Genomic DNA, 27,759 nt, shown 5'->3' on the forward strand with positions numbered 1-27,759 from the left:
GGACCCCGCCCCTGGTGGCCGGCAGGCCCGGGGAAGCGGCCCCTGCCCTCGATCCCGCTCCCGCACCCGGCCGCGGTGACACGCCAGAGGGGCGGGGTGGGGGGGGGCTTTTGACGGAGGGAGCTGTGGAGGGACATACCGGCACACAGGTGGCGGCGCCGGGGCTGGGCGCCGGTGGGGGCGGCCAGGTGCAGGTCGAGGGGCTCGCGGGCCGAAAGGACGGCAACTGGGCCCATGGCGGAGTCTGGGTCTGGAGGGCTCTGAGCCTCCATCCGCTCTGTTGCCTCGGGTCTACCGGCCCGACGCCTGGTAGCGCGACACCCCACCGGCCCAGAGACGTAGCCTCCCCAGCTGTGCTCACAGCGAGTCCAACCGCAGCCTGCATCCCTCCACGGGACACTTGGATTACTCCCGCGATCCCCACGAGGTGCGGCACCCGGCGGCCGAATGGGCTGAGATCCTGCCCTTGCGGCGCCCTGTGGCCACCTCCGCCTCCCTCACGGTACTGGCCGAGGCCTTGGACCAGCGGGCCCCGGCTCCCAGCTCAGCGCTGCTCCTCCGCCCCTCTCACCTCCTGCCCGACGTCCAGGCTACCGAGCACCCTCCACCCCCGCCCACCTTCATGCCACTCAGCCGGAACCCGGGAGGCAATGCCAACTACCAGGTGTATGACAGTCTGGTGCTGAAGCGGCAACCGCAGGAGGGCCAAGCGCGGGCCAACTCGCTGCTACCTTCCACCTCGGCCTCCAGGCCCTCTCTGCACGGGAGCCAGACTGGGAAAGTGAACTTACCAGCAGCAAATGGGGGCAGGGGCAGGGGGCGGCAGGGCATGGAGAGAGGAATAAAGAGCGCCAGAGTCCAGGAAACATTGGTGGTCTGTGGCTTGGAAGCACCACTCCTTCTGCCAGCCTGGGTCCCTGCGCTTGGCTTCCTGCAATAAGAAGCCAGTGTCCCCTTCTTGGCCTGAGGGTCCCTTTGGTTTAGTGGCCACAGTTCTGCCAGCAGGCCCCTCCTGGTCCTATACCATGCACTAAGTACATCTGCAGCTGCAGACTCCAAACCCCTGGTCTCTGGGCACCTCCTCTGTGTCTCAGCTGTCCCTGTCCACAGAGAGCCTCATACAAGAAGTTGCTTCCAAACTGGGAGGTTCCACATCTGGGCAGGTCCAGCTCCAGGCCCAGTGAAGGGCATGAAGAAGGCTGAGGCTCTGGACTCCAGCCAGGCCTTCAGCAGGCCTCTGAGGCCAAGGTCTTCCTAGTCTCAAGAGGGGCCAAGAGACGCAATGTGTCATTTGAACAAGTGAGTCAGCGGGCGGTGAGCGAATGAATGACCGCTCGAGGGGATGTATGCCGGCCACCGGGCCCTGTTTGACTGTCCAGGCTCAGCTTACCTGACCCTGGTTACCAGGGAATGCCACTCTGGGCCCTCCTTTTCATCCCCCTCCCTCACTGTGACCTCACCACCTGCCCCATTATGACCCAGTCTGGCTCCCAGTTAAAACTGGAGGGCAGAGGGCCCAGGCAGTCCTGGGACCAACGGCCATGGGTGAGCGAAACTACTACCGAGCCGAGCCGTTCACTGGCCCCATCCCCAGGAAATGCCAGGAGCAAGGATACTCAATTCTTCTGATCCCGGTCAGCTTCATCTTGCTCAACGTGGGGATCAACATGGTGACTATGGTCAGGGCAGGATCTGTGCAGCGCGGTTGGGGGAGCCCTGGGGTCTTGAAGGGGCTGAGGTGGGAGGGCTGCTGGGGTGTGACCGGGACAAGGGTTGGATTTCAGGGCTCACCCTGCTCCCGGCCTCCCCCCTCCCCTTCTTGCCTCAACTCTGGAGGCATCTGAAGAGATTCTTGCGGGCACTTTTCAATCGTATTTTCCACAAAGGTGAGTGGGCGCCGGCGTGGGTTCAGGGGATGTGGGCCTGTCCCCTTTCTTCTATCCCTGCTTTGATTCTCAGCCCCTCAGGAACCCAGGCCCTGACCCATCTCGCCTTTCCCCACAGACAAGCAAGCCAGCTGTGTAGGCACCCATCGCATGTGCATGCGCTGCTCCGTGGATCCCAAGAACCTGTGCTCAAGAGTTTCTTCCCACTTCTGCCATCGCCCAAGCTTCCTGCTCGGGCAGGTAAACCCACCTTGACTACTGCCTGCAGCGGGGCTCGGCGGGGGCGGAGCCGGCGGCCCCCCCGCCGCGGGCGAGTAAAGGAGAAGGCGGGCGGAGCGGGAGGCAAAAAGCCTACAGCACCCGGTATTCCCAGGCGGTCTCCCATCCAAGTACTAACCAGGCCCGACCCTGCTTAGCTTCCGAGATCAGACGAGATCGGGCGCGTTCAGGGTGGTATGGCCGTAGACGGGGGCGGGGGGCCGCGGGCGGCCTCTTGAGGCCCAGTTTCGCTGGCGCTGGCGCCTTAACGCCAGCCTGGCGGCCGGCCCGCCCCGGCAGGGCCCCCTCGCCCGCCCAGGCAGGGGCAACGGAGGTCTCGGGTATCGGGCGGCGGCGGAGGGTTTGGCGACCACCTCCCAGCCCAGGGCGGCCGTGACCCAGCAAACCCTTCGGCGCTTGGCGCCCCGCCCAAGATCCCGCACGTCGCTCACAGGGACGTGGCCCCGGAGGCTTCAGGGCCCGGGGCCCGCGGTCCCTTGGGCATCGGCCCTGCCCGCCCACGCGGCCCTAGGCGCAGCCCGGCCGCAGCCCGGGCCGGCCCTCCTGCCCGACAGCAGCTGGCCCGAAGCCACCGGGAGCCACCATTGAGTCGCCACGGCCCCTCAGCCCCGGCAAGGCCACCCTTGCCCCCACACCCCCCGCCGAGCTCAGGACCCCGCCCCTGGTGGCCGGCAGGCCCGGGGAAGCGGCCCCTGCCCTCGATCCCGCTCCCGCACCCGGCCGCGGTGACACGCCAGAGGGGCGGGGTGGGGGGGGGCTTTTGTCGGAGGGAGCTGTGGAGGGACACACCGGCACACAGGTGGCGGCGCCGGGGCTGGGCGCCGGTGGGGGCGGCCAGGTGCAGGTCGAGGGGCTCGCGGGCCGAAAGGACGGCAACTGGGCCCGCGGCGGAGTCTGGGTCCGGGCCAGCCACCCCGGGAGCGTCTGGGGTGCGCCTGCCTTCCAGGGCCGCCTTCTGGCCGCCTGGCCGGCCGGGCCGGCGGGGAGCGACCCCGCCGGCGCGCGCCGTGGTGGGAGGGGCCTGAGGAGGTGGGGCCTGCAGCGGGGCCCGGCGGGGGCGGAGCCGGCGGCCCCCGCCGCGGGCGAGTAAAGGAGAAGGCGGGCGGAGCGGGAGGCAAAAAGCCTACAGCACCCGGTATTCCCAGGCGGTCTCCCATCCAAGTACTAACCAGGCCCGACCCTGCTTAGCTTCCGAGATCAGACGAGATCGGGCGCGTTCAGGGTGGTATGGCCGTAGACGGGGGCGGGGGGCCGCGGGCGGCCTCTTGAGGCCCAGTTTCGCTGGCGCTGGCGCCTTAACGCCAGCCTGGCGGCCGGCCCGCCCCGGCAGGGCCCCCTCGCCCGCCCAGGCAGGGGCAACGGAGGTCTCGGGTATCGGGCGGCGGCGGAGGGTTTGGCGACCACCTCCCAGCCCAGGGCGGCCGTGACCCAGCAAACCCTTCGGCGCTTGGCGCCCCGCCCAAGATCCCGCACGTCGCTCACAGGGACGTGGCCCCGGAGGCTTCAGGGCCCGGGGCCCGCGGTCCCTTGGGCATCGGCCCTGCCCGCCCACGCGGCCCTAGGCGCAGCCCGGCCGCAGCCCGGGCCGGCCCTCCTGCCCGACAGCAGCTGGCCCGAAGCCACCGGGAGCCACCATTGAGTCGCCACGGCCCCTCAGCCCCGGCAAGGCCACCCTTGCCCCCACACCCCCCGCCGAGCTCAGGACCCCGCCCCTGGTGGCCGGCAGGCCCGGGGAAGCGGCCCCTGCCCTCGATCCCGCTCCCGCACCCGGCCGCGGTGACACGCCAGAGGGGCGGGGTGGGGGGGGGCTTTTGACGGAGGGAGCTGTGGAGGGACACACCGGCACACAGGTGGCGGCGCCGGGGCTGGGCGCCGGTGGGGGCGGCCAGGTGCAGGTCGAGGGGCTCGCGGGCCGAAAGGACGGCAACTGGGCCCATGGCGGAGTCTGGGTCTGGAGGGCTCTGAGCCTCCATCCGCTCTGTTGCCTCGGGTCTACCGGCCCGACGCCTGGTAGCGCGACACCCCACCGGCCCAGAGACGTAGCCTCCCCAGCTGTGCTCACAGCGAGTCCAACCGCAGCCTGCATCCCTCCACGGGACACTTGGATTACTCCCGCGATCCCCACGAGGTGCGGCACCCGGCGGCCGAATGGGCTGAGATCCTGCCCTTGCGGCGCCCTGTGGCCACCTCCGCCTCCCTCACGGTACTGGCCGAGGCCTCGGACCAGCGGGCCCCGGCTCCCAGCTCAGCGCTGCTCCTCCGCCCCTCTCACCTCCTGCCCGACGTCCAGGCTACCGAGCACCCTCCACCCCCGCCCACCTTCATGCCACTCAGCCGGAACCCGGGAGGCAATGCCAACTACCAGGTGTATGACAGTCTGGTGCTGAAGCGGCAACCGCAGGAGGGCCAAGCGCGGGCCAACTCGCTGCTACCTTCCACCTCGGCCTCCAGGCCCTCTCTGCACGGGAGCCAGACTGGGAAAATGAACTTACCAGCAGCAAGTGGGGGCAGGGGCAGGGGGCGGCAGGGCATGGAGAGAGGAATAAAGAGCGCCAGAGTCCAGGAAACATTGGTGGTCTGTGGCTTGGAAGCGCCACTCCTTCTGCCAGCCTGGGTCCCTGCGCTTGGCTTCCTGCAATAAGAAGCCAGTGTCCCCTTCTTGGCCTGAGGGTCCCTTTGGTTTAGTGGCCACAGTTCTGCCAGCAGGCCCCTCCTGGTCCTATACCATGCACTAAGTACATCTGCAGCTGCAGACTCCAAACCCCTGGTCTCTGGGCACCTCCTCTGTGTCTCAGCTGTCCCTGTCCACAGAGAGCCTCATACAAGAAGTTGCTTCCAAACTGGGAGGTTCCACATCTGGGCAGGTCCAGCTCCAGGCCCAGTGAAGGGCATGAAGAAGGCTGAGGCTCTGGACTCCAGCCAGGCCTTCAGCAGGCCTCTGAGGCCAAGGTCTTCCTAGTCTCAAGAGGGGCCAAGAGACGCAATGTGTCATTTGAACAAGTGAGTCAGCGGGCGGTGAGCGAATGAATGACCGCTCGAGGGGATGTATGCCGGCCACCGGGCCCTGTTTGACTGTCCAGGCTCAGCTTACCTGACCCTGGTTACCAGGGAATGCCACTCTGGGCCCTCCTTTTCATCCCCCTCCCTCACTGTGACCTCACCACCTGCCCCATTATGACCCAGTCTGGCTCCCAGTTAAAACTGGAGGGCAGAGGGCCCAGGCAGTCCTGGGACCAACGGCCATGGGTGAGCGAAACTACTACCGAGCCGAGCCGTTCACTGGCCCCATCCCCAGGAAATGCCAGGAGCAAGGATACTCAATTCTTCTGATCCCGGTCAGCTTCATCTTGCTCAACGTGGGGATCAACATGGTGACTATGGTCAGGGCAGGATCTGTGCAGCGCGGTTGGGGGAGCCCTGGGGTCTTGAAGGGGCTGAGGTGGGAGGGCTGCTGGGGTGTGACCGGGACAAGGGTTGGATTTCAGGGCTCACCCTGCTCCCGGCCTCCCCCCTCCCCTTCTTGCCTCAACTCTGGAGGCATCTGAAGAGATTCTTGCGGGCACTTTTCAATCGTATTTTCCACAAAGGTGAGTGGGCGCCGGCGTGGGTTCAGGGGATGTGGGCCTGTCCCCTTTCTTCTATCCCTGCCTTGATTCTCAGCCCCTCAGGAACCCAGGCCCTGACCCATCTCGCCTTTCCCCACAGACAAGCAAGCCAGCTGTGTAGGCACCCATCGCATGTGCATGCGCTGCTCCGTGGATCCCAAGAACCTGTGCTCAAGAGTTTCTTCCCACTTCTGCCATCGCCCAAGCTTCCTGCTCGGGCAGGTAAACCCACCTTGACTACTGCCTGCAGCGGGGCTCGGCGGGGGCGGAGCCGGCGGCCCCCCCGCCGCGGGCGAGTAAAGGAGAAGGCGGGCGGAGCGGGAGGCAAAAAGCCTACAGCACCCGGTATTCCCAGGCGGTCTCCCATCCAAGTACTAACCAGGCCCGACCCTGCTTAGCTTCCGAGATCAGACGAGATCGGGCGCGTTCAGGGTGGTATGGCCGTAGACGGGGGCGGGGGGCCGCGGGCGGCCTCTTGAGGCCCAGTTTCGCTGGCGCTGGCGCCTTAACGCCAGCCTGGCGGCCGGCCCGCCCCGGCAGGGCCCCCTCGCCCGCCCAGGCAGGGGCAACGGAGGTCTCGGGTATCGGGCGGCGGCGGAGGGTTTGGCGACCACCTCCCAGCCCAGGGCGGCCGTGACCCAGCAAACCCTTCGGCGCTTGGCGCCCCGCCCAAGATCCCGCACGTCGCTCACAGGGACGTGGCCCCGGAGGCTTCAGGGCCCGGGGCCCGCGGTCCCTTGGGCATCGGCCCTGCCCGCCCACGCGGCCCTAGGCGCAGCCCGGCCGCAGCCCGGGCCGGCCCTCCTGCCCGACAGCAGCTGGCCCGAAGCCACCGGGAGCCACCATTGAGTCGCCACGGCCCCTCAGCCCCGGCAAGGCCACCCTTGCCCCCACACCCCCCGCCGAGCTCAGGACCCCGCCCCTGGTGGCCGGCAGGCCCGGGGAAGCGGCCCCTGCCCTCGATCCCGCTCCCGCACCCGGCCGCGGTGACACGCCAGAGGGGCGGGGTGGGGGGGGGCTTTTGACGGAGGGAGCTGTGGAGGGACATACCGGCACACAGGTGGCGGCGCCGGGGCTGGGCGCCGGTGGGGGCGGCCAGGTGCAGGTCGAGGGGCTCGCGGGCCGAAAGGACGGCAACTGGGCCCATGGCGGAGTCTGGGTCTGGAGGGCTCTGAGCCTCCATCCGCTCTGTTGCCTCGGGTCTACCGGCCCGACGCCTGGTAGCGCGACACCCCACCGGCCCACAGACGTAGCCTCCCCAGCTGTGCTCACAGCGAGTCCAACCGCAGCCTGCATCCCTCCACGGGACACTTGGATTACTCCCGCGATCCCCACGAGGTGCGGCACCCGGCGGCCGAATGGGCTGAGATCCTGCCCTTGCGGCGCCCTGTGGCCACCTCCGCCTCCCTCACGGTACTGGCCGAGGCCTTGGACCAGCGGGCCCCGGCTCCCAGCTCAGCGCTGCTCCTCCGCCCCTCTCACCTCCTGCCCGACGTCCAGGCTACCGAGCACCCTCCACCCCCGCCCACCTTCATGCCACTCAGCCGGAACCCGGGAGGCAATGCCAACTACCAGGTGTATGACAGTCTGGTGCTGAAGCGGCAACCGCAGGAGGGCCAAGCGCGGGCCAACTCGCTGCTACCTTCCACCTCGGCCTCCAGGCCCTCTCTGCACGGGAGCCAGACTGGGAAAGTGAACTTACCAGCAGCAAATGGGGGCAGGGGCAGGGGGCGGCAGGGCATGGAGAGAGGAATAAAGAGCGCCAGAGTCCAGGAAACATTGGTGGTCTGTGGCTTGGAAGCGCCACTCCTTCTGCCAGCCTGGGTCCCTGCGCTTGGCTTCCTGCAATAAGAAGCCAGTGTCCCCTTCTTGGCCTGAGGGTCCCTTTGGTTTAGTGGCCACAGTTCTGCCAGCAGGCCCCTCCTGGTCCTATACCATGCACTAAGTACATCTGCAGCTGCAGACTCCAAACCCCTGGTCTCTGGGCACCTCCTCTGTGTCTCAGCTGTCCCTGTCCACAGAGAGCCTCATACAAGAAGTTGCTTCCAAACTGGGAGGTTCCACATCTGGGCAGGTCCAGCTCCAGGCCCAGTGAAGGGCATGAAGAAGGCTGAGGCTCTGGACTCCAGCCAGGCCTTCAGCAGGCCTCTGAGGCCAAGGTCTTCCTAGTCTCAAGAGGGGCCAAGAGACGCAATGTGTCATTTGAACAAGTGAGTCAGCGGGCGGTGAGCGAATGAATGACCGCTCGAGGGGATGTATGCCGGCCACCGGGCCCTGTTTGACTGTCCAGGCTCAGCTTACCTGACCCTGGTTACCAGGGAATGCCACTCTGGGCCCTCCTTTTCATCCCCCTCCCTCACTGTGACCTCACCACCTGCCCCATTATGACCCAGTCTGGCTCCCAGTTAAAACTGGAGGGCAGAGGGCCCAGGCAGTCCTGGGACCAACGGCCATGGGTGAGCGAAACTACTACCGAGCCGAGCCGTTCACTGGCCCCATCCCCAGGAAATGCCAGGAGCAAGGATACTCAATTCTTCTGATCCCGGTCAGCTTCATCTTGCTCAACGTGGGGATCAACATGGTGACTATGGTCAGGGCAGGATCTGTGCAGCGCGGTTGGGGGAGCCCTGGGGTCTTGAAGGGGCTGAGGTGGGAGGGCTGCTGGGGTGTGACCGGGACAAGGGTTGGATTTCAGGGCTCACCCTGCTCCCGGCCTCCCCCCTCCCCTTCTTGCCTCAACTCTGGAGGCATCTGAAGAGATTCTTGCGGGCACTTTTCAATCGTATTTTCCACAAAGGTGAGTGGGCGCCGGCGTGGGTTCAGGGGATGTGGGCCTGTCCCCTTTCTTCTATCCCTGCTTTGATTCTCAGCCCCTCAGGAACCCAGGCCCTGACCCATCTCGCCTTTCCCCACAGACAAGCAAGCCAGCTGTGTAGGCACCCATCGCATGTGCATGCGCTGCTCCGTGGATCCCAAGAACCTGTGCTCAAGAGTTTCTTCCCACTTCTGCCATCGCCCAAGCTTCCTGCTCGGGCAGGTAAACCCACCTTGACTACTGCCTGCAGCGGGGCTCGGCGGGGGCGGAGCCGGCGGCCCCCCCGCCGCGGGCGAGTAAAGGAGAAGGCGGGCGGAGCGGGAGGCAAAAAGCCTACAGCACCCGGTATTCCCAGGCGGTCTCCCATCCAAGTACTAACCAGGCCCGACCCTGCTTAGCTTCCGAGATCAGACGAGATCGGGCGCGTTCAGGGTGGTATGGCCGTAGACGGGGGCGGGGGGCCGCGGGCGGCCTCTTGAGGCCCAGTTTCGCTGGCGCTGGCGCCTTAACGCCAGCCTGGCGGCCGGCCCGCCCCGGCAGGGCCCCCTCGCCCGCCCAGGCAGGGGCAACGGAGGTCTCGGGTATCGGGCGGCGGCGGAGGGTTTGGCGACCACCTCCCAGCCCAGGGCGGCCGTGACCCAGCAAACCCTTCGGCGCTTGGCGCCCCGCCCAAGATCCCGCACGTCGCTCACAGGGACGTGGCCCCGGAGGCTTCAGGGCCCGGGGCCCGCGGTCCCTTGGGCATCGGCCCTGCCCGCCCACGCGGCCCTAGGCGCAGCCCGGCCGCAGCCCGGGCCGGCCCTCCTGCCCGACAGCAGCTGGCCCGAAGCCACCGGGAGCCACCATTGAGTCGCCACGGCCCCTCAGCCCCGGCAAGGCCACCCTTGCCCCCACACCCCCCGCCGAGCTCAGGACCCCGCCCCTGGTGGCCGGCAGGCCCGGGGAAGCGGCCCCTGCCCTCGATCCCGCTCCCGCACCCGGCCGCGGTGACATGCCAGAGGGGCGGGGTGGGGGGGGGCTTTTGACGGAGGGAGCTGTGGAGGGACATACCGGCACACAGGTGGCGGCGCCGGGGCTGGGCGCCGGTGGGGGCGGCCAGGTGCAGGTCGAGGGGCTCGCGGGCCGAAAGGACGGCAACTGGGCCCATGGCGGAGTCTGGGTCTGGAGGGCTCTGAGCCTCCATCCGCTCTGGTGCCTCGGGTCTACCGGCCCGACGCCTGGTAGCGCGACACCCCACCGGCCCACAGACGTAGCCTCCCCAGCTGTGCTCACAGCGAGTCCAACCGCAGCCTGCATCCCTCCACGGGACACTTGGATTACTCCCGCGATCCCCACGAGGTGCGGCACCCGGCGGCCGAATGGGCTGAGATCCTGCCCTTGCGGCGCCCTGTGGCCACCTCCGCCTCCCTCACGGTACTGGCCGAGGCCTTGGACCAGCGGGCCCCGGCTCCCAGCTCAGCGCTGCTCCTCCGCCCCTCTCACCTCCTGCCCGACGTCCAGGCTACCGAGCACCCTCCACCCCCGCCCACCTTCATGCCACTCAGCCGGAACCCGGGAGGCAATGCCAACTACCAGGTGTATGACAGTCTGGTGCTGAAGCGGCAACCGCAGGAGGGCCAAGCGCGGGCCAACTCGCTGCTACCTTCCACCTCGGCCTCCAGGCCCTCTCTGCACGGGAGCCAGACTGGGAAAGTGAACTTACCAGCAGCAAATGGGGGCAGGGGCAGGGGGCGGCAGGGCATGGAGAGAGGAATAAAGAGCGCCAGAGTCCAGGAAACATTGGTGGTCTGTGGCTTGGAAGCGCCACTCCTTCTGCCAGCCTGGGTCCCTGCGCTTGGCTTCCTGCAATAAGAAGCCAGTGTCCCCTTCTTGGCCTGAGGGTCCCTTTGGTTTAGTGGCCACAGTTCTGCCAGCAGGCCCCTCCTGGTCCTATACCATGCACTAAGTACATCTGCAGCTGCAGACTCCAAACCCCTGGTCTCTGGGCACCTCCTCTGTGTCTCAGCTGTCCCTGTCCACAGAGAGCCTCATACAAGAAGTTGCTTCCAAACTGGGAGGTTCCACATCTGGGCAGGTCCAGCTCCAGGCCCAGTGAAGGGCATGAAGAAGGCTGAGGCTCTGGACTCCAGCCAGGCCTTCAGCAGGCCTCTGAGGCCAAGGTCTTCCTAGTCTCAAGAGGGGCCAAGAGACGCAATGTGTCATTTGAACAAGTGAGTCAGCGGGCGGTGAGCGAATGAATGACCGCTCGAGGGGATGTATGCCGGCCACCGGGCCCTGTTTGACTGTCCAGGCTCAGCTTACCTGACCCTGGTTACCAGGGAATGCCACTCTGGGCCCTCCTTTTCATCCCCCTCCCTCACTGTGACCTCACCACCTGCCCCATTATGACCCAGTCTGGCTCCCAGTTAAAACTGGAGGGCAGAGGGCCCAGGCAGTCCTGGGACCAACGGCCATGGGTGAGCGAAACTACTACCGAGCCGAGCCGTTCACTGGCCCCATCCCCAGGAAATGCCAGGAGCAAGGATACTCAATTCTTCTGATCCCGGTCAGCTTCATCTTGCTCAACGTGGGGATCAACATGGTGACTATGGTCAGGGCAGGATCTGTGCAGCGCGGTTGGGGGAGCCCTGGGGTCTTGAAGGGGCTGAGGTGGGAGGGCTGCTGGGGTGTGACCGGGACAAGGGTTGGATTTCAGGGCTCACCCTGCTCCCGGCCTCCCCCCTCCCCTTCTTGCCTCAACTCTGGAGGCATCTGAAGAGATTCTTGCGGGCACTTTTCAATCGTATTTTCCACAAAGGTGAGTGGGCGCCGGCGTGGGTTCAGGGGATGTGGGCCTGTCCCCTTTCTTCTATCCCTGCTTTGATTCTCAGCCCCTCAGGAACCCAGGCCCTGACCCATCTCGCCTTTCCCCACAGACAAGCAAGCCAGCTGTGTAGGCACCCATCGCATGTGCATGCGCTGCTCCGTGGATCCCAAGAACCTGTGCTCAAGAGTTTCTTCCCACTTCTGCCATCGCCCAAGCTTCCTGCTCGGGCAGGTAAACCCACCTTGACTACTGCCTGCAGCGGGGCTCGGCGGGGGCGGAGCCGGCGGCCCCCCCGCCGCGGGCGAGTAAAGGAGAAGGCGGGCGGAGCGGGAGGCAAAAAGCCTACAGCACCCGGTATTCCCAGGCGGTCTCCCATCCAAGTACTAACCAGGCCCGACCCTGCTTAGCTTCCGAGATCAGACGAGATCGGGCGCGTTCAGGGTGGTATGGCCGTAGACGGGGGCGGGGGGCCGCGGGCGGCCTCTTGAGGCCCAGTTTCGCTGGCGCTGGCGCCTTAACGCCAGCCTGGCGGCCGGCCCGCCCCGGCAGGGCCCCCTCGCCCGCCCAGGCAGGGGCAACGGAGGTCTCGGGTATCGGGCGGCGGCGGAGGGTTTGGCGACCACCTCCCAGCCCAGGGCGGCCGTGACCCAGCAAACCCTTCGGCGCTTGGCGCCCCGCCCAAGATCCCGCACGTCGCTCACAGGGACGTGGCCCCGGAGGCTTCAGGGCCCGGGGCCCGCGGTCCCTTGGGCATCGGCCCTGCCCGCCCACGCGGCCCTAGGCGCAGCCCGGCCGCAGCCCGGGCCGGCCCTCCTGCCCGACAGCAGCTGGCCCGAAGCCACCGGGAGCCACCATTGAGTCGCCACGGCCCCTCAGCCCCGGCAAGGCCACCCTTGCCCCCACACCCCCCGCCGAGCTCAGGACCCCGCCCCTGGTGGCCGGCAGGCCCGGGGAAGCGGCCCCTGCCCTCGATCCCGCTCCCGCACCCGGCCGCGGTGACACGCCAGAGGGGCGGGGTGGGGGGGGGCTTTTGACGGAGGGAGCTGTGGAGGGACATACCGGCACACAGGTGGCGGCGCCGGGGCTGGGCGCCGGTGGGGGCGGCCAGGTGCAGGTCGAGGGGCTCGCGGGCCGAAAGGACGGCAACTGGGCCCATGGCGGAGTCTGGGTCTGGAGGGCTCTGAGCCTCCATCCGCTCTGTTGCCTCGGGTCTACCGGCCCGACGCCTGGTAGCGCGACACCCCACCGGCCCACAGACGTAGCCTCCCCAGCTGTGCTCACAGCGAGTCCAACCGCAGCCTGCATCCCTCCACGGGACACTTGGATTACTCCCGCGATCCCCACGAGGTGCGGCACCCGGCGGCCGAATGGGCTGAGATCCTGCCCTTGCGGCGCCCTGTGGCCACCTCCGCCTCCCTCACGGTACTGGCCGAGGCCTTGGACCAGCGGGCCCCGGCTCCCAGCTCAGCGCTGCTCCTCCGCCCCTCTCACCTCCTGCCCGACGTCCAGGCTACCGAGCACCCTCCACCCCCGCCCACCTTCATGCCACTCAGCCGGAACCCGGGAGGCAATGCCAACTACCAGGTGTATGACAGTCTGGTGCTGAAGCGGCAACCGCAGGAGGGCCAAGCGCGGGCCAACTCGCTGCTACCTTCCACCTCGGCCTCCAGGCCCTCTCTGCACGGGAGCCAGACTGGGAAAGTGAACTTACCAGCAGCAAATGGGGGCAGGGGCAGGGGGCGGCAGGGCATGGAGAGAGGAATAAAGAGCGCCAGAGTCCAGGAAACATTGGTGGTCTGTGGCTTGGAAGCACCACTCCTTCTGCCAGCCTGGGTCCCTGCGCTTGGCTTCCTGCAATAAGAAGCCAGTGTCCCCTTCTTGGCCTGAGGGTCCCTTTGGTTTAGTGGCCACAGTTCTGCCAGCAGGCCCCTCCTGGTCCTATACCATGCACTAAGTACATCTGCAGCTGCAGACTCCAAACCCCTGGTCTCTGGGCACCTCCTCTGTGTCTCAGCTGTCCCTGTCCACAGAGAGCCTCATACAAGAAGTTGCTTCCAAACTGGGAGGTTCCACATCTGGGCAGGTCCAGCTCCAGGCCCAGTGAAGGGCATGAAGAAGGCTGAGGCTCTGGACTCCAGCCAGGCCTTCAGCAGGCCTCTGAGGCCAAGGTCTTCCTAGTCTCAAGAGGGGCCAAGAGACGCAATGTGTCATTTGAACAAGTGAGTCAGCGGGCGGTGAGCGAATGAATGACCGCTCGAGGGGATGTATGCCGGCCACCGGGCCCTGTTTGACTGTCCAGGCTCAGCTTACCTGACCCTGGTTACCAGGGAATGCCACTCTGGGCCCTCCTTTTCATCCCCCTCCCTCACTGTGACCTCACCACCTGCCCCATTATGACCCAGTCTGGCTCCCAGTTAAAACTGGAGGGCAGAGGGCCCAGGCAGTCCTGGGACCAACGGCCATGGGTGAGCGAAACTACTACCGAGCCGAGCCGTTCACTGGCCCCATCCCCAGGAAATGCCAGGAGCAAGGATACTCAATTCTTCTGATCCCGGTCAGCTTCATCTTGCTCAACGTGGGGATCAACATGGTGACTATGGTCAGGGCAGGATCTGTGCAGCGCGGTTGGGGGAGCCCTGGGGTCTTGAAGGGGCTGAGGTGGGAGGGCTGCTGGGGTGTGACCGGGACAAGGGTTGGATTTCAGGGCTCACCCTGCTCCCGGCCTCCCCCCTCCCCTTCTTGCCTCAACTCTGGAGGCATCTGAAGAGATTCTTGCGGGCACTTTTCAATCGTATTTTCCACAAAGGTGAGTGGGCGCCGGCGTGGGTTCAGGGGATGTGGGCCTGTCCCCTTTCTTCTATCCCTGCTTTGATTCTCAGCCCCTCAGGAACCCAGGCCCTGACCCATCTCGCCTTTCCCCACAGACAAGCAAGCCAGCTGTGTAGGCACCCATCGCATGTGCATGCGCTGCTCCGTGGATCCCAAGAACCTGTGCTCAAGAGTTTCTTCCCACTTCTGCCATCGCCCAAGCTTCCTGCTCGGGCAGGTAAACCCACCTTGACTACTGCCTGCAGCGGGGCTCGGCGGGGGCGGAGCCGGCGGCCCCCCCGCCGCGGGCGAGTAAAGGAGAAGGCGGGCGGAGCGGGAGGCAAAAAGCCTACAGCACCCGGTATTCCCAGGCGGTCTCCCATCCAAGTACTAACCAGGCCCGACCCTGCTTAGCTTCCGAGATCAGACGAGATCGGGCGCGTTCAGGGTGGTATGGCCGTAGACGGGGGCGGGGGGCCGCGGGCGGCCGCGGGCGGCCTCTTGAGGCCCAGTTTCGCTGGCGCTGGCGCCTTAACGCCAGCCTGGCGGCCGGCCCGCCCCGGCAGGGCCCCCTCGCCCGCCCAGGCAGGGGCAACGGAGGTCTCGGGTATCGGGCGGCGGCGGAGGGTTTGGCGACCACCTCCCAGCCCAGGGCGGCCGTGACCCAGCAAACCCTTCGGCGCTTGGCGCCCCGCCCAAGATCCCGCACGTCGCTCACAGGGACGTGGCCCCGGAGGCTTCAGGGCCCGGGGCCCGCGGTCCCTTGGGCATCGGCCCTGCCCGCCCACGCGGCCCTAGGCGCAGCCCGGCCGCAGCCCGGGCCGGCCCTCCTGCCCGACAGCAGCTGGCCCGAAGCCACCGGGAGCCACCATTGAGTCGCCACGGCCCCTCAGCCCCGGCAAGGCCACCCTTGCCCCCACACCCCCCGCCGAGCTCAGGACCCCGCCCCTGGTGGCCGGCAGGCCCGGGGAAGCGGCCCCTGCCCTCGATCCCGCTCCCGCACCCGGCCGCGGTGACACGCCAGAGGGGCGGGGTGGGGGGGGGCTTTTGACGGAGGGAGCTGTGGAGGGACATACCGGCACACAGGTGGCGGCGCCGGGGCTGGGCGCCGGTGGGGGCGGCCAGGTGCAGGTCGAGGGGCTCGCGGGCCGAAAGGACGGCAACTGGGCCCATGGCGGAGTCTGGGTCTGGAGGGCTCTGAGCCTCCATCCGCTCTGTTGCCTCGGGTCTACCGGCCCGACGCCTGGTAGCGCGACACCCCACCGGCCCACAGACGTAGCCTCCCCAGCTGTGCTCACAGCGAGTCCAACCGCAGCCTGCATCCCTCCACGGGACACTTGGATTACTCCCGCGATCCCCACGAGGTGCGGCACCCGGCGGCCGAATGGGCTGAGATCCTGCCCTTGCGGCGCCCTGTGGCCACCTCCGCCTCCCTCACGGTACTGGCCGAGGCCTTGGACCAGCGGGCCCCGGCTCCCAGCTCAGCGCTGCTCCTCCGCCCCTCTCACCTCCTGCCCGACGTCCAGGCTACCGAGCACCCTCCACCCCCGCCCACCTTCATGCCACTCAGCCGGAACCCGGGAGGCAATGCCAACTACCAGGTGTATGACAGTCTGGTGCTGAAGCGGCAACCGCAGGAGGGCCAAGCGCGGGCCAACTCGCTGCTACCTTCCACCTCGGCCTCCAGGCCCTCTCTGCACGGGAGCCAGACTGGGAAAGTGAACTTACCAGCAGCAAATGGGGGCAGGGGCAGGGGGCGGCAGGGCATGGAGAGAGGAATAAAGAGCGCCAGAGTCCAGGAAACATTGGTGGTCTGTGGCTTGGAAGCACCACTCCTTCTGCCAGCCTGGGTCCCTGCGCTTGGCTTCCTGCAATAAGAAGCCAGTGTCCCCTTCTTGGCCTGAGGGTCCCTTTGGTTTAGTGGCCACAGTTCTGCCAGCAGGCCCCTCCTGGTCCTATACCATGCACTAAGTACATCTGCAGCTGCAGACTCCAAACCCCTGGTCTCTGGGCACCTCCTCTGTGTCTCAGCTGTCCCTGTCCACAGAGAGCCTCATACAAGAAGTTGCTTCCAAACTGGGAGGTTCCACATCTGGGCAGGTCCAGCTCCAGGCCCAGTGAAGGGCATGAAGAAGGCTGAGGCTCTGGACTCCAGCCAGGCCTTCAGCAGGCCTCTGAGGCCAAGGTCTTCCTAGTCTCAAGAGGGGCCAAGAGACGCAATGTGTCATTTGAACAAGTGAGTCAGCGGGCGGTGAGCGAATGAATGACCGCTCGAGGGGATGTATGCCGGCCACCGGGCCCTGTTTGACTGTCCAGGCTCAGCTTACCTGACCCTGGTTACCAGGGAATGCCACTCTGGGCCCTCCTTTTCATCCCCCTCCCTCACTGTGACCTCACCACCTGCCCCATTATGACCCAGTCTGGCTCCCAGTTAAAACTGGAGGGCAGAGGGCCCAGGCAGTCCTGGGACCAACGGCCATGGGTGAGCGAAACTACTACCGAGCCGAGCCGTTCACTGGCCCCATCCCCAGGAAATGCCAGGAGCAAGGATACTCAATTCTTCTGATCCCGGTCAGCTTCATCTTGCTCAACGTGGGGATCAACATGGTGACTATGGTCAGGGCAGGATCTGTGCAGCGCGGTTGGGGGAGCCCTGGGGTCTTGAAGGGGCTGAGGTGGGAGGGCTGCTGGGGTGTGACCGGGACAAGGGTTGGATTTCAGGGCTCACCCTGCTCCCGGCCTCCCCCCTCCCCTTCTTGCCTCAACTCTGGAGGCATCTGAAGAGATTCTTGCGGGCACTTTTCAATCGTATTTTCCACAAAGGTGAGTGGGCGCCGGCGTGGGTTCAGGGGATGTGGGCCTGTCCCCTTTCTTCTATCCCTGCTTTGATTCTCAGCCCCTCAGGAACCCAGGCCCTGACCCATCTCGCCTTTCCCCACAGACAAGCAAGCCAGCTGTGTAGGCACCCATCGCATGTGCATGCGCTGCTCCGTGGATCCCAAGAACCTGTGCTCAAGAGTTTCTTCCCACTTCTGCCATCGCCCAAGCTTCCTGCTCGGGCAGGTAAACCCACCTTGACTACTGCCTGCAGCGGGGCTCGGCGGGGGCGGAGCCGGCGGCCCCCCCGCCGCGGGCGAGTAAAGGAGAAGGCGGGCGGAGCGGGAGGCAAAAAGCCTACAGCACCCGGTATTCCCAGGCGGTCTCCCATCCAAGTACTAACCAGGCCCGACCCTGCTTAGCTTCCGAGATCAGACGAGATCGGGCGCGTTCAGGGTGGTATGGCCGTAGACGGGGGCGGGGGGCCGCGGGCGGCCGCGGGCGGCCTCTTGAGGCCCAGTTTCGCTGGCGCTGGCGCCTTAACGCCAGCCTGGCGGCCGGCCCGCCCCGGCAGGGCCCCCTCGCCCGCCCAGGCAGGGGCAACGGAGGTCTCGGGTATCGGGCGGCGGCGGAGGGTTTGGCGACCACCTCCCAGCCCAGGGCGGCCGTGACCCAGCAAACCCTTCGGCGCTTGGCGCCCCGCCCAAGATCCCGCACGTCGCTCACAGGGACGTGGCCCCGGAGGCTTCAGGGCCCGGGGCCCGCGGTCCCTTGGGCATCGGCCCTGCCCGCCCACGCGGCCCTAGGCGCAGCCCGGCCGCAGCCCGGGCCGGCCCTCCTGCCCGACAGCAGCTGGCCCGAAGCCACCGGGAGCCACCATTGAGTCGCCACGGCCCCTCAGCCCCGGCAAGGCCACCCTTGCCCCCACACCCCCCGCCGAGCTCAGGACCCCGCCCCTGGTGGCCGGCAGGCCCGGGGAAGCGGCCCCTGCCCTCGATCCCGCTCCCGCACCCGGCCGCGGTGACACGCCAGAGGGGCGGGGTGGGGGGGGGCTTTTGACGGAGGGAGCTGTGGAGGGACATACCGGCACACAGGTGGCGGCGCCGGGGCTGGGCGCCGGTGGGGGCGGCCAGGTGCAGGTCGAGGGGCTCGCGGGCCGAAAGGACGGCAACTGGGCCCATGGCGGAGTCTGGGTCTGGAGGGCTCTGAGCCTCCATCCGCTCTGTTGCCTCGGGTCTACCGGCCCGACGCCTGGTAGCGCGACACCCCACCGGCCCACAGACGTAGCCTCCCCAGCTGTGCTCACAGCGAGTCCAACCGCAGCCTGCATCCCTCCACGGGACACTTGGATTACTCCCGCGATCCCCACGAGGTGCGGCACCCGGCGGCCGAATGGGCTGAGATCCTGCCCTTGCGGCGCCCTGTGGCCACCTCCGCCTCCCTCACGGTACTGGCCGAGGCCTTGGACCAGCGGGCCCCGGCTCCCAGCTCAGCGCTGCTCCTCCGCCCCTCTCACCTCCTGCCCGACGTCCAGGCTACCGAGCACCCTCCACCCCCGCCCACCTTCATGCCACTCAGCCGGAACCCGGGAGGCAATGCCAACTACCAGGTGTATGACAGTCTGGTGCTGAAGCGGCAACCGCAGGAGGGCCAAGCGCGGGCCAACTCGCTGCTACCTTCCACCTCGGCCTCCAGGCCCTCTCTGCACGGGAGCCAGACTGGGAAAGTGAACTTACCAGCAGCAAATGGGGGCAGGGGCAGGGGGCGGCAGGGCATGGAGAGAGGAATAAAGAGCGCCAGAGTCCAGGAAACATTGGTGGTCTGTGGCTTGGAAGCGCCACTCCTTCTGCCAGCCTGGGTCCCTGCGCTTGGCTTCCTGCAATAAGAAGCCAGTGTCCCCTTCTTGGCCTGAGGGTCCCTTTGGTTTAGTGGCCACAGTTCTGCCAGCAGGCCCCTCCTGGTCCTATACCATGCACTAAGTACATCTGCAGCTGCAGACTCCAAACCCCTGGTCTCTGGGCACCTCCTCTGTGTCTCAGCTGTCCCTGTCCACAGAGAGCCTCATACAAGAAGTTGCTTCCAAACTGGGAGGTTCCACATCTGGGCAGGTCCAGCTCCAGGCCCAGTGAAGGGCATGAAGAAGGCTGAGGCTCTGGACTCCAGCCAGGCCTTCAGCAGGCCTCTGAGGCCAAGGTCTTCCTAGTCTCAAGAGGGGCCAAGAGACGCAATGTGTCATTTGAACAAGTGAGTCAGCGGGCGGTGAGCGAATGAATGACCGCTCGAGGGGATGTATGCCGGCCACCGGGCCCTGTTTGACTGTCCAGGCTCAGCTTACCTGACCCTGGTTACCAGGGAATGCCACTCTGGGCCCTCCTTTTCATCCCCCTCCCTCACTGTGACCTCACCACCTGCCCCATTATGACCCAGTCTGGCTCCCAGTTAAAACTGGAGGGCAGAGGGCCCAGGCAGTCCTGGGACCAACGGCCATGGGTGAGCGAAACTACTACCGAGCCGAGCCGTTCACTGGCCCCATCCCCAGGAAATGCCAGGAGCAAGGATACTCAATTCTTCTGATCCCGGTCAGCTTCATCTTGCTCAACGTGGGGATCAACATGGTGACTATGGTCAGGGCAGGATCTGTGCAGCGCGGTTGGGGGAGCCCTGGGGTCTTGAAGGGGCTGAGGTGGGAGGGCTGCTGGGGTGTGACCGGGACAAGGGTTGGATTTCAGGGCTCACCCTGCTCCCGGCCTCCCCCCTCCCATTCTTGCCTCAACTCTGGAGGCATCTGAAGAGATTCTTGCGGGCACTTTTCAATCGTATTTTCCACAAAGGTGAGTGGGCGCCGGCGTGGGTTCAGGGGATGTGGGCCTGTCCCCTTTCTTCTATCCCTGCCTTGATTCTCAGCCCCTCAGGAACCCAGGCCCTGACCCATCTCGCCTTTCCCCACAGACAAGCAAGCCAGCTGTGTAGGCACCCATCGCATGTGCATGCGCTGCTCCGTGGATCCCAAGAACCTGTGCTCAAGAGTTTCTTCCCACTTCTGCCATCGCCCAAGCTTCCTGCTCGGGCAGGTAAACCCACCTTGACTACTGCCTGCAGCGGGGCTCGGCGGGGGCGGAGCCGGCGGCCCCCCCGCCGCGGGCGAGTAAAGGAGAAGGCGGGCGGAGCGGGAGGCAAAAAGCCTACAGCACCCGGTATTCCCAGGCGGTCTCCCATCCAAGTACTAACCAGGCCCGACCCTGCTTAGCTTCCGAGATCAGACGAGATCGGGCGCGTTCAGGGTGGTATGGCCGTAGACGGGGGCGGGGGGCCGCGGGCGGCCTCTTGAGGCCCAGTTTCGCTGGCGCTGGCGCCTTAACGCCAGCCTGGCGGCCGGCCCGCCCCGGCAGGGCCCCCTCGCCCGCCCAGGCAGGGGCAACGGAGGTCTCGGGTATCGGGCGGCGGCGGAGGGTTTGGCGACCACCTCCCAGCCCAGGGCGGCCGTGACCCAGCAAACCCTTCGGCGCTTGGCGCCCCGCCCAAGATCCCGCACGTCGCTCACAGGGACGTGGCCCCGGAGGCTTCAGGGCCCGGGGCCCGCGGTCCCTTGGGCATCGGCCCTGCCCGCCCACGCGGCCCTAGGCGCAGCCCGGCCGCAGCCCGGGCCGGCCCTCCTGCCCGACAGCAGCTGGCCCGAAGCCACCGGGAGCCAACAATGAGTCGCCACGGCCCCTCAGCCCCGGCAAGGCCACCCTTGCCCCCACACCCCCCGCCGAGCTCAGGACCCCGCCCCTGGTGGCCGGCAGGCCCGGGGAAGCGGCCCCTGCCCTCGATCCCGCTCCCGCACCCGGCCGCGGTGACACGCCAGAGGGGCGGGGTGGGGGGGGGCTTTTGTCGGAGGGAGCTGTGGAGGGACACACCGGCACACAGGTGGCGGCGCCGGGGCTGGGCGCCGGTGGGGGCGGCCAGGTGCAGGTCGAGGGGCTCGCGGGCCGAAAGGACGGCAACTGGGCCCGCGGCGGAGTCTGGGTCCGGGCCAGCCACCCCGGGAGCGTCTGGGGTGCGCCTGCCTTCCAGGGCCGCCTTCTGGCCGCCTGGCCGGCCGGGCCGGCGGGGAGCGACCCCGCCGGCGCGCGCCGTGGTGGGAGGGGCCTGAGGAGGTGGGGCCTGCAGCGGGGCCCGGCGGGGGCGGAGCCGGCGGCCCCCGCCGCGGGCGAGTAAAGGAGAAGGCGGGCGGAGCGGGAGGCAAAAAGCCTACAGCACCCGGTATTCCCAGGCGGTCTCCCATCCAAGTACTAACCAGGCCCGACCCTGCTTAGCTTCCGAGATCAGACGAGATCGGGCGCGTTCAGGGTGGTATGGCCGTAGACGGGGGCGGGGGGCCGCGGGCGGCCTCTTGAGGCCCAGTTTCGCTGGCGCTGGCGCCTTAACGCCAGCCTGGCGGCCGGCCCGCCCCGGCAGGGCCCCCTCGCCCGCCCAGGCAGGGGCAACGGAGGTCTCGGGTATCGGGCGGCGGCGGAGGGTTTGGCGACCACCTCCCAGCCCAGGGCGGCCGTGACCCAGCAAACCCTTCGGCGCTTGGCGCCCCGCCCAAGATCCCGCACGTCGCTCACAGGGACGTGGCCCCGGAGGCTTCAGGGCCCGGGGCCCGCGGTCCCTTGGGCATCGGCCCTGCCCGCCCACGCGGCCCTAGGCGCAGCCCGGCCGCAGCCCGGGCCGGCCCTCCTGCCCGACAGCAGCTGGCCCGAAGCCACCGGGAGCCACCATTGAGTCGCCACGGCCCCTCAGCCCCGGCAAGGCCACCCTTGCCCCCACACCCCCCGCCGAGCTCAGGACCCCGCCCCTGGTGGCCGGCAGGCCCGGGGAAGCGGCCCCTGCCCTCGATCCCGCTCCCGCACCCGGCCGCGGTGACACGCCAGAGGGGCGGGGTGGGGGGGGGCTTTTGACGGAGGGAGCTGTGGAGGGACATACCGGCACACAGGTGGCGGCGCCGGGGCTGGGCGCCGGTGGGGGCGGCCAGGTGCAGGTCGAGGGGCTCGCGGGCCGAAAGGACGGCAACTGGGCCCATGGCGGAGTCTGGGTCTGGAGGGCTCTGAGCCTCCATCCGCTCTGTTGCCTCGGGTCTACCGGCCCGACGCCTGGTAGCGCGACACCCCACCGGCCCACAGACGTAGCCTCCCCAGCTGTGCTCACAGCGAGTCCAACCGCAGCCTGCATCCCTCCACGGGACACTTGGATTACTCCCGCGATCCCCACGAGGTGCGGCACCCGGCGGCCGAATGGGCTGAGATCCTGCCCTTGCGGCGCCCTGTGGCCACCTCCGCCTCCCTCACGGTACTGGCCGAGGCCTTGGACCAGCGGGCCCCGGCTCCCAGCTCAGCGCTGCTCCTCCGCCCCTCTCACCTCCTGCCCGACGTCCAGGCTACCGAGCACCCTCCACCCCCGCCCACCTTCATGCCACTCAGCCGGAACCCGGGAGGCAATGCCAACTACCAGGTGTATGACAGTCTGGTGCTGAAGCGGCAACCGCAGGAGGGCCAAGCGCGGGCCAACTCGCTGCTACCTTCCACCTCGGCCTCCAGGCCCTCTCTGCACGGGAGCCAGACTGGGAAAGTGAACTTACCAGCAGCAAATGGGGGCAGGGGCAGGGGGCGGCAGGGCATGGAGAGAGGAATAAAGAGCGCCAGAGTCCAGGAAACATTGGTGGTCTGTGGCTTGGAAGCACCACTCCTTCTGCCAGCCTGGGTCCCTGCGCTTGGCTTCCTGCAATAAGAAGCCAGTGTCCCCTTCTTGGCCTGAGGGTCCCTTTGGTTTAGTGGCCACAGTTCTGCCAGCAGGCCCCTCCTGGTCCTATACCATGCACTAAGTACATCTGCAGCTGCAGACTCCAAACCCCTGGTCTCTGGGCACCTCCTCTGTGTCTCAGCTGTCCCTGTCCACAGAGAGCCTCATACAAGAAGTTGCTTCCAAACTGGGAGGTTCCACATCTGGGCAGGTCCAGCTCCAGGCCCAGTGAAGGGCATGAAGAAGGCTGAGGCTCTGGACTCCAGCCAGGCCTTCAGCAGGCCTCTGAGGCCAAGGTCTTCCTAGTCTCAAGAGGGGCCAAGAGACGCAATGTGTCATTTGAACAAGTGAGTCAGCGGGCGGTGAGCGAATGAATGACCGCTCGAGGGGATGTATGCCGGCCACCGGGCCCTGTTTGACTGTCCAGGCTCAGCTTACCTGACCCTGGTTACCAGGGAATGCCACTCTGGGCCCTCCTTTTCATCCCCCTCCCTCACTGTGACCTCACCACCTGCCCCATTATGACCCAGTCTGGCTCCCAGTTAAAACTGGAGGGCAGAGGGCCCAGGCAGTCCTGGGACCAACGGCCATGGGTGAGCGAAACTACTACCGAGCCGAGCCGTTCACTGGCCCCATCCCCAGGAAATGCCAGGAGCAAGGATACTCAATTCTTCTGATCCCGGTCAGCTTCATCTTGCTCAACGTGGGGATCAACATGGTGACTATGGTCAGGGCAGGATCTGTGCAGCGCGGTTGGGGGAGCCCTGGGGTCTTGAAGGGGCTGAGGTGGGAGGGCTGCTGGGGTGTGACCGGGACAAGGGTTGGATTTCAGGGCTCACCCTGCTCCCGGCCTCCCCCCTCCCCTTCTTGCCTCAACTCTGGAGGCATCTGAAGAGATTCTTGCGGGCACTTTTCAATCGTATTTTCCACAAAGGTGAGTGGGCGCCGGCGTGGGTTCAGGGGATGTGGGCCTGTCCCCTTTCTTCTATCCCTGCTTTGATTCTCAGCCCCTCAGGAACCCAGGCCCTGACCCATCTCGCCTTTCCCCACAGACAAGCAAGCCAGCTGTGTAGGCACCCATCGCATGTGCATGCGCTGCTCCGTGGATCCCAAGAACCTGTGCTCAAGAGTTTCTTCCCACTTCTGCCATCGCCCAAGCTTCCTGCTCGGGCAGGTAAACCCACCTTGACTACTGCCTGCAGCGGGGCTCGGCGGGGGCGGAGCCGGCGGCCCCCCCGCCGCGGGCGAGTAAAGGAGAAGGCGGGCGGAGCGGGAGGCAAAAAGCCTACAGCACCCGGTATTCCCAGGCGGTCTCCCATCCAAGTACTAACCAGGCCCGACCCTGCTTAGCTTCCGAGATCAGACGAGATCGGGCGCGTTCAGGGTGGTATGGCCGTAGACGGGGGCGGGGGGCCGCGGGCGGCCGCGGGCGGCCTCTTGAGGCCCAGTTTCGCTGGCGCTGGCGCCTTAACGCCAGCCTGGCGGCCGGCCCGCCCCGGCAGGGCCCCCTCGCCCGCCCAGGCAGGGGCAACGGAGGTCTCGGGTATCGGGCGGCGGCGGAGGGTTTGGCGACCACCTCCCAGCCCAGGGCGGCCGTGACCCAGCAAACCCTTCGGCGCTTGGCGCCCCGCCCAAGATCCCGCACGTCGCTCACAGGGACGTGGCCCCGGAGGCTTCAGGGCCCGGGGCCCGCGGTCCCTTGGGCATCGGCCCTGCCCGCCCACGCGGCCCTAGGCGCAGCCCGGCCGCAGCCCGGGCCGGCCCTCCTGCCCGACAGCAGCTGGCCCGAAGCCACCGGGAGCCACCATTGAGTCGCCACGGCCCCTCAGCCCCGGCAAGGCCACCCTTGCCCCCACACCCCCCGCCGAGCTCAGGACCCCGCCCCTGGTGGCCGGCAGGCCCGGGGAAGCGGCCCCTGCCCTCGATCCCGCTCCCGCACCCGGCCGCGGTGACACGCCAGAGGGGCGGGGTGGGGGGGGGCTTTTGACGGAGGGAGCTGTGGAGGGACATACCGGCACACAGGTGGCGGCGCCGGGGCTGGGCGCCGGTGGGGGCGGCCAGGTGCAGGTCGAGGGGCTCGCGGGCCGAAAGGACGGCAACTGGGCCCATGGCGGAGTCTGGGTCTGGAGGGCTCTGAGCCTCCATCCGCTCTGTTGCCTCGGGTCTACCGGCCCGACGCCTGGTAGCGCGACACCCCACCGGCCCACAGACGTAGCCTCCCCAGCTGTGCTCACAGCGAGTCCAACCGCAGCCTGCATCCCTCCACGGGACACTTGGATTACTCCCGCGATCCCCACGAGGTGCGGCACCCGGCGGCCGAATGGGCTGAGATCCTGCCCTTGCGGCGCCCTGTGGCCACCTCCGCCTCCCTCACGGTACTGGCCGAGGCCTTGGACCAGCGGGCCCCGGCTCCCAGCTCAGCGCTGCTCCTCCGCCCCTCTCACCTCCTGCCCGACGTCCAGGCTACCGAGCACCCTCCACCCCCGCCCACCTTCATGCCACTCAGCCGGAACCCGGGAGGCAATGCCAACTACCAGGTGTATGACAGTCTGGTGCTGAAGCGGCAACCGCAGGAGGGCCAAGCGCGGGCCAACTCGCTGCTACCTTCCACCTCGGCCTCCAGGCCCTCTCTGCACGGGAGCCAGACTGGGAAAGTGAACTTACCAGCAGCAAATGGGGGCAGGGGCAGGGGGCGGCAGGGCATGGAGAGAGGAATAAAGAGCGCCAGAGTCCAGGAAACATTGGTGGTCTGTGGCTTGGAAGCGCCACTCCTTCTGCCAGCCTGGGTCCCTGCGCTTGGCTTCCTGCAATAAGAAGCCAGTGTCCCCTTCTTGGCCTGAGGGTCCCTTTGGTTTAGTGGCCACAGTTCTGCCAGCAGGCCCCTCCTGGTCCTATACCATGCACTAAGTACATCTGCAGCTGCAGACTCCAAACCCCTGGTCTCTGGGCACCTCCTCTGTGTCTCAGCTGTCCCTGTCCACAGAGAGCCTCATACAAGAAGTTGCTTCCAAACTGGGAGGTTCCACATCTGGGCAGGTCCAGCTCCAGGCCCAGTGAAGGGCATGAAGAAGGCTGAGGCTCTGGACTCCAGCCAGGCCTTCAGCAGGCCTCTGAGGCCAAGGTCTTCCTAGTCTCAAGAGGGGCCAAGAGACGCAATGTGTCATTTGAACAAGTGAGTCAGCGGGCGGTGAGCGAATGAATGACCGCTCGAGGGGATGTATGCCGGCCACCGGGCCCTGTTTGACTGTCCAGGCTCAGCTTACCTGACCCTGGTTACCAGGGAATGCCACTCTGGGCCCTCCTTTTCATCCCCCTCCCTCACTGTGACCTCACCACCTGCCCCATTATGACCCAGTCTGGCTCCCAGTTAAAACTGGAGGGCAGAGGGCCCAGGCAGTCCTGGGACCAACGGCCATGGGTGAGCGAAACTACTACCGAGCCGAGCCGTTCACTGGCCCCATCCCCAGGAAATGCCAGGAGCAAGGATACTCAATTCTTCTGATCCCGGTCAGCTTCATCTTGCTCAACGTGGGGATCAACATGGTGACTATGGTCAGGGCAGGATCTGTGCAGCGCGGTTGGGGGAGCCCTGGGGTCTTGAAGGGGCTGAGGTGGGAGGGCTGCTGGGGTGTGACCGGGACAAGGGTTGGATTTCAGGGCTCACCCTGCTCCCGGCCTCCCCCCTCCCATTCTTGCCTCAACTCTGGAGGCATCTGAAGAGATTCTTGCGGGCACTTTTCAATCGTATTTTCCACAAAGGTGAGTGGGCGCCGGCGTGGGTTCAGGGGATGTGGGCCTGTCCCCTTTCTTCTATCCCTGCCTTGATTCTCAGCCCCTCAGGAACCCAGGCCCTGACCCATCTCGCCTTTCCCCACAGACAAGCAAGCCAGCTGTGTAGGCACCCATCGCATGTGCATGCGCTGCTCCGTGGATCCCAAGAACCTGTGCTCAAGAGTTTCTTCCCACTTCTGCCATCGCCCAAGCTTCCTGCTCGGGCAGGTAAACCCACCTTGACTACTGCCTGCAGCGGGGCTCGGCGGGGGCGGAGCCGGCGGCCCCCCCGCCGCGGGCGAGTAAAGGAGAAGGCGGGCGGAGCGGGAGGCAAAAAGCCTACAGCACCCGGTATTCCCAGGCGGTCTCCCATCCAAGTACTAACCAGGCCCGACCCTGCTTAGCTTCCGAGATCAGACGAGATCGGGCGCGTTCAGGGTGGTATGGCCGTAGACGGGGGCGGGGGGCCGCGGGCGGCCTCTTGAGGCCCAGTTTCGCTGGCGCTGGCGCCTTAACGCCAGCCTGGCGGCCGGCCCGCCCCGGCAGGGCCCCCTCGCCCGCCCAGGCAGGGGCAACGGAGGTCTCGGGTATCGGGCGGCGGCGGAGGGTTTGGCGACCACCTCCCAGCCCAGGGCGGCCGTGACCCAGCAAACCCTTCGGCGCTTGGCGCCCCGCCCAAGATCCCGCACGTCGCTCACAGGGACGTGGCCCCGGAGGCTTCAGGGCCCGGGGCCCGCGGTCCCTTGGGCATCGGCCCTGCCCGCCCACGCGGCCCTAGGCGCAGCCCGGCCGCAGCCCGGGCCGGCCCTCCTGCCCGACAGCAGCTGGCCCGAAGCCACCGGGAGCCAACAATGAGTCGCCACGGCCCCTCAGCCCCGGCAAGGCCACCCTTGCCCCCACACCCCCCGCCGAGCTCAGGACCCCGCCCCTGGTGGCCGGCAGGCCCGGGGAAGCGGCCCCTGCCCTCGATCCCGCTCCCGCACCCGGCCGCGGTGACACGCCAGAGGGGCGGGGTGGGGGGGGGCTTTTGTCGGAGGGAGCTGTGGAGGGACACACCGGCACACAGGTGGCGGCGCCGGGGCTGGGCGCCGGTGGGGGCGGCCAGGTGCAGGTCGAGGGGCTCGCGGGCCGAAAGGACGGCAACTGGGCCCGCGGCGGAGTCTGGGTCCGGGCCAGCCACCCCGGGAGCGTCTGGGGTGCGCCTGCCTT

The 27,759-nt window shown here is 67.1% G+C and overlaps 11 non-coding genes across 11 annotated transcripts; all 11 read right to left on the minus strand.

Annotated features, from left to right (window-relative positions):
* Positions 1-2,234: 2,234 nt before the first annotated feature.
* On the minus strand, positions 2,235-2,353 carry LOC132595861 (5S ribosomal RNA). The gene has a single exon (XR_009561970.1). It is a non-coding gene; the product is annotated as a 5S ribosomal RNA (ribosomal RNA).
* A 932-nt stretch (positions 2,354-3,285) lies between these two features.
* Positions 3,286-3,404, minus strand: LOC132595862 (5S ribosomal RNA). The gene has a single exon (XR_009561971.1). It is a non-coding gene; the product is annotated as a 5S ribosomal RNA (ribosomal RNA).
* Positions 3,405-6,100: 2,696 nt separating this feature from the next.
* Positions 6,101-6,219, minus strand: LOC132595863 (5S ribosomal RNA). Its single transcript, XR_009561972.1, has one exon. It is a non-coding gene; the product is annotated as a 5S ribosomal RNA (ribosomal RNA).
* Positions 6,220-8,915: 2,696 nt separating this feature from the next.
* Positions 8,916-9,034, minus strand: LOC132595865 (5S ribosomal RNA). Its single transcript, XR_009561974.1, has one exon. It is a non-coding gene; the product is annotated as a 5S ribosomal RNA (ribosomal RNA).
* A 2,696-nt stretch (positions 9,035-11,730) lies between these two features.
* Positions 11,731-11,849, minus strand: LOC132595866 (5S ribosomal RNA). Its single transcript, XR_009561975.1, has one exon. It is a non-coding gene; the product is annotated as a 5S ribosomal RNA (ribosomal RNA).
* A 2,696-nt stretch (positions 11,850-14,545) lies between these two features.
* On the minus strand, positions 14,546-14,664 carry LOC132595867 (5S ribosomal RNA). The gene has a single exon (XR_009561976.1). It is a non-coding gene; the product is annotated as a 5S ribosomal RNA (ribosomal RNA).
* Positions 14,665-17,370: 2,706 nt separating this feature from the next.
* LOC132595868 (5S ribosomal RNA) lies at positions 17,371-17,489 on the minus strand. The gene has a single exon (XR_009561977.1). It is a non-coding gene; the product is annotated as a 5S ribosomal RNA (ribosomal RNA).
* A 2,706-nt stretch (positions 17,490-20,195) lies between these two features.
* Positions 20,196-20,314, minus strand: LOC132595869 (5S ribosomal RNA). Its single transcript, XR_009561978.1, has one exon. It is a non-coding gene; the product is annotated as a 5S ribosomal RNA (ribosomal RNA).
* Positions 20,315-21,246: 932 nt separating this feature from the next.
* On the minus strand, positions 21,247-21,365 carry LOC132595871 (5S ribosomal RNA). Its single transcript, XR_009561980.1, has one exon. It is a non-coding gene; the product is annotated as a 5S ribosomal RNA (ribosomal RNA).
* A 2,696-nt stretch (positions 21,366-24,061) lies between these two features.
* Positions 24,062-24,180, minus strand: LOC132595872 (5S ribosomal RNA). Its single transcript, XR_009561981.1, has one exon. It is a non-coding gene; the product is annotated as a 5S ribosomal RNA (ribosomal RNA).
* Positions 24,181-26,886: 2,706 nt separating this feature from the next.
* On the minus strand, positions 26,887-27,005 carry LOC132595873 (5S ribosomal RNA). The gene has a single exon (XR_009561982.1). It is a non-coding gene; the product is annotated as a 5S ribosomal RNA (ribosomal RNA).
* Positions 27,006-27,759: the final 754 nt, after the last annotated feature.

Source organism: Globicephala melas, unplaced genomic scaffold (genome assembly GCF_963455315.2).
Source record: "Globicephala melas unplaced genomic scaffold, mGloMel1.2 SCAFFOLD_362, whole genome shotgun sequence".
NCBI classification, from domain to species: Eukaryota; Metazoa; Chordata; class Mammalia; order Artiodactyla; family Delphinidae; genus Globicephala; species Globicephala melas.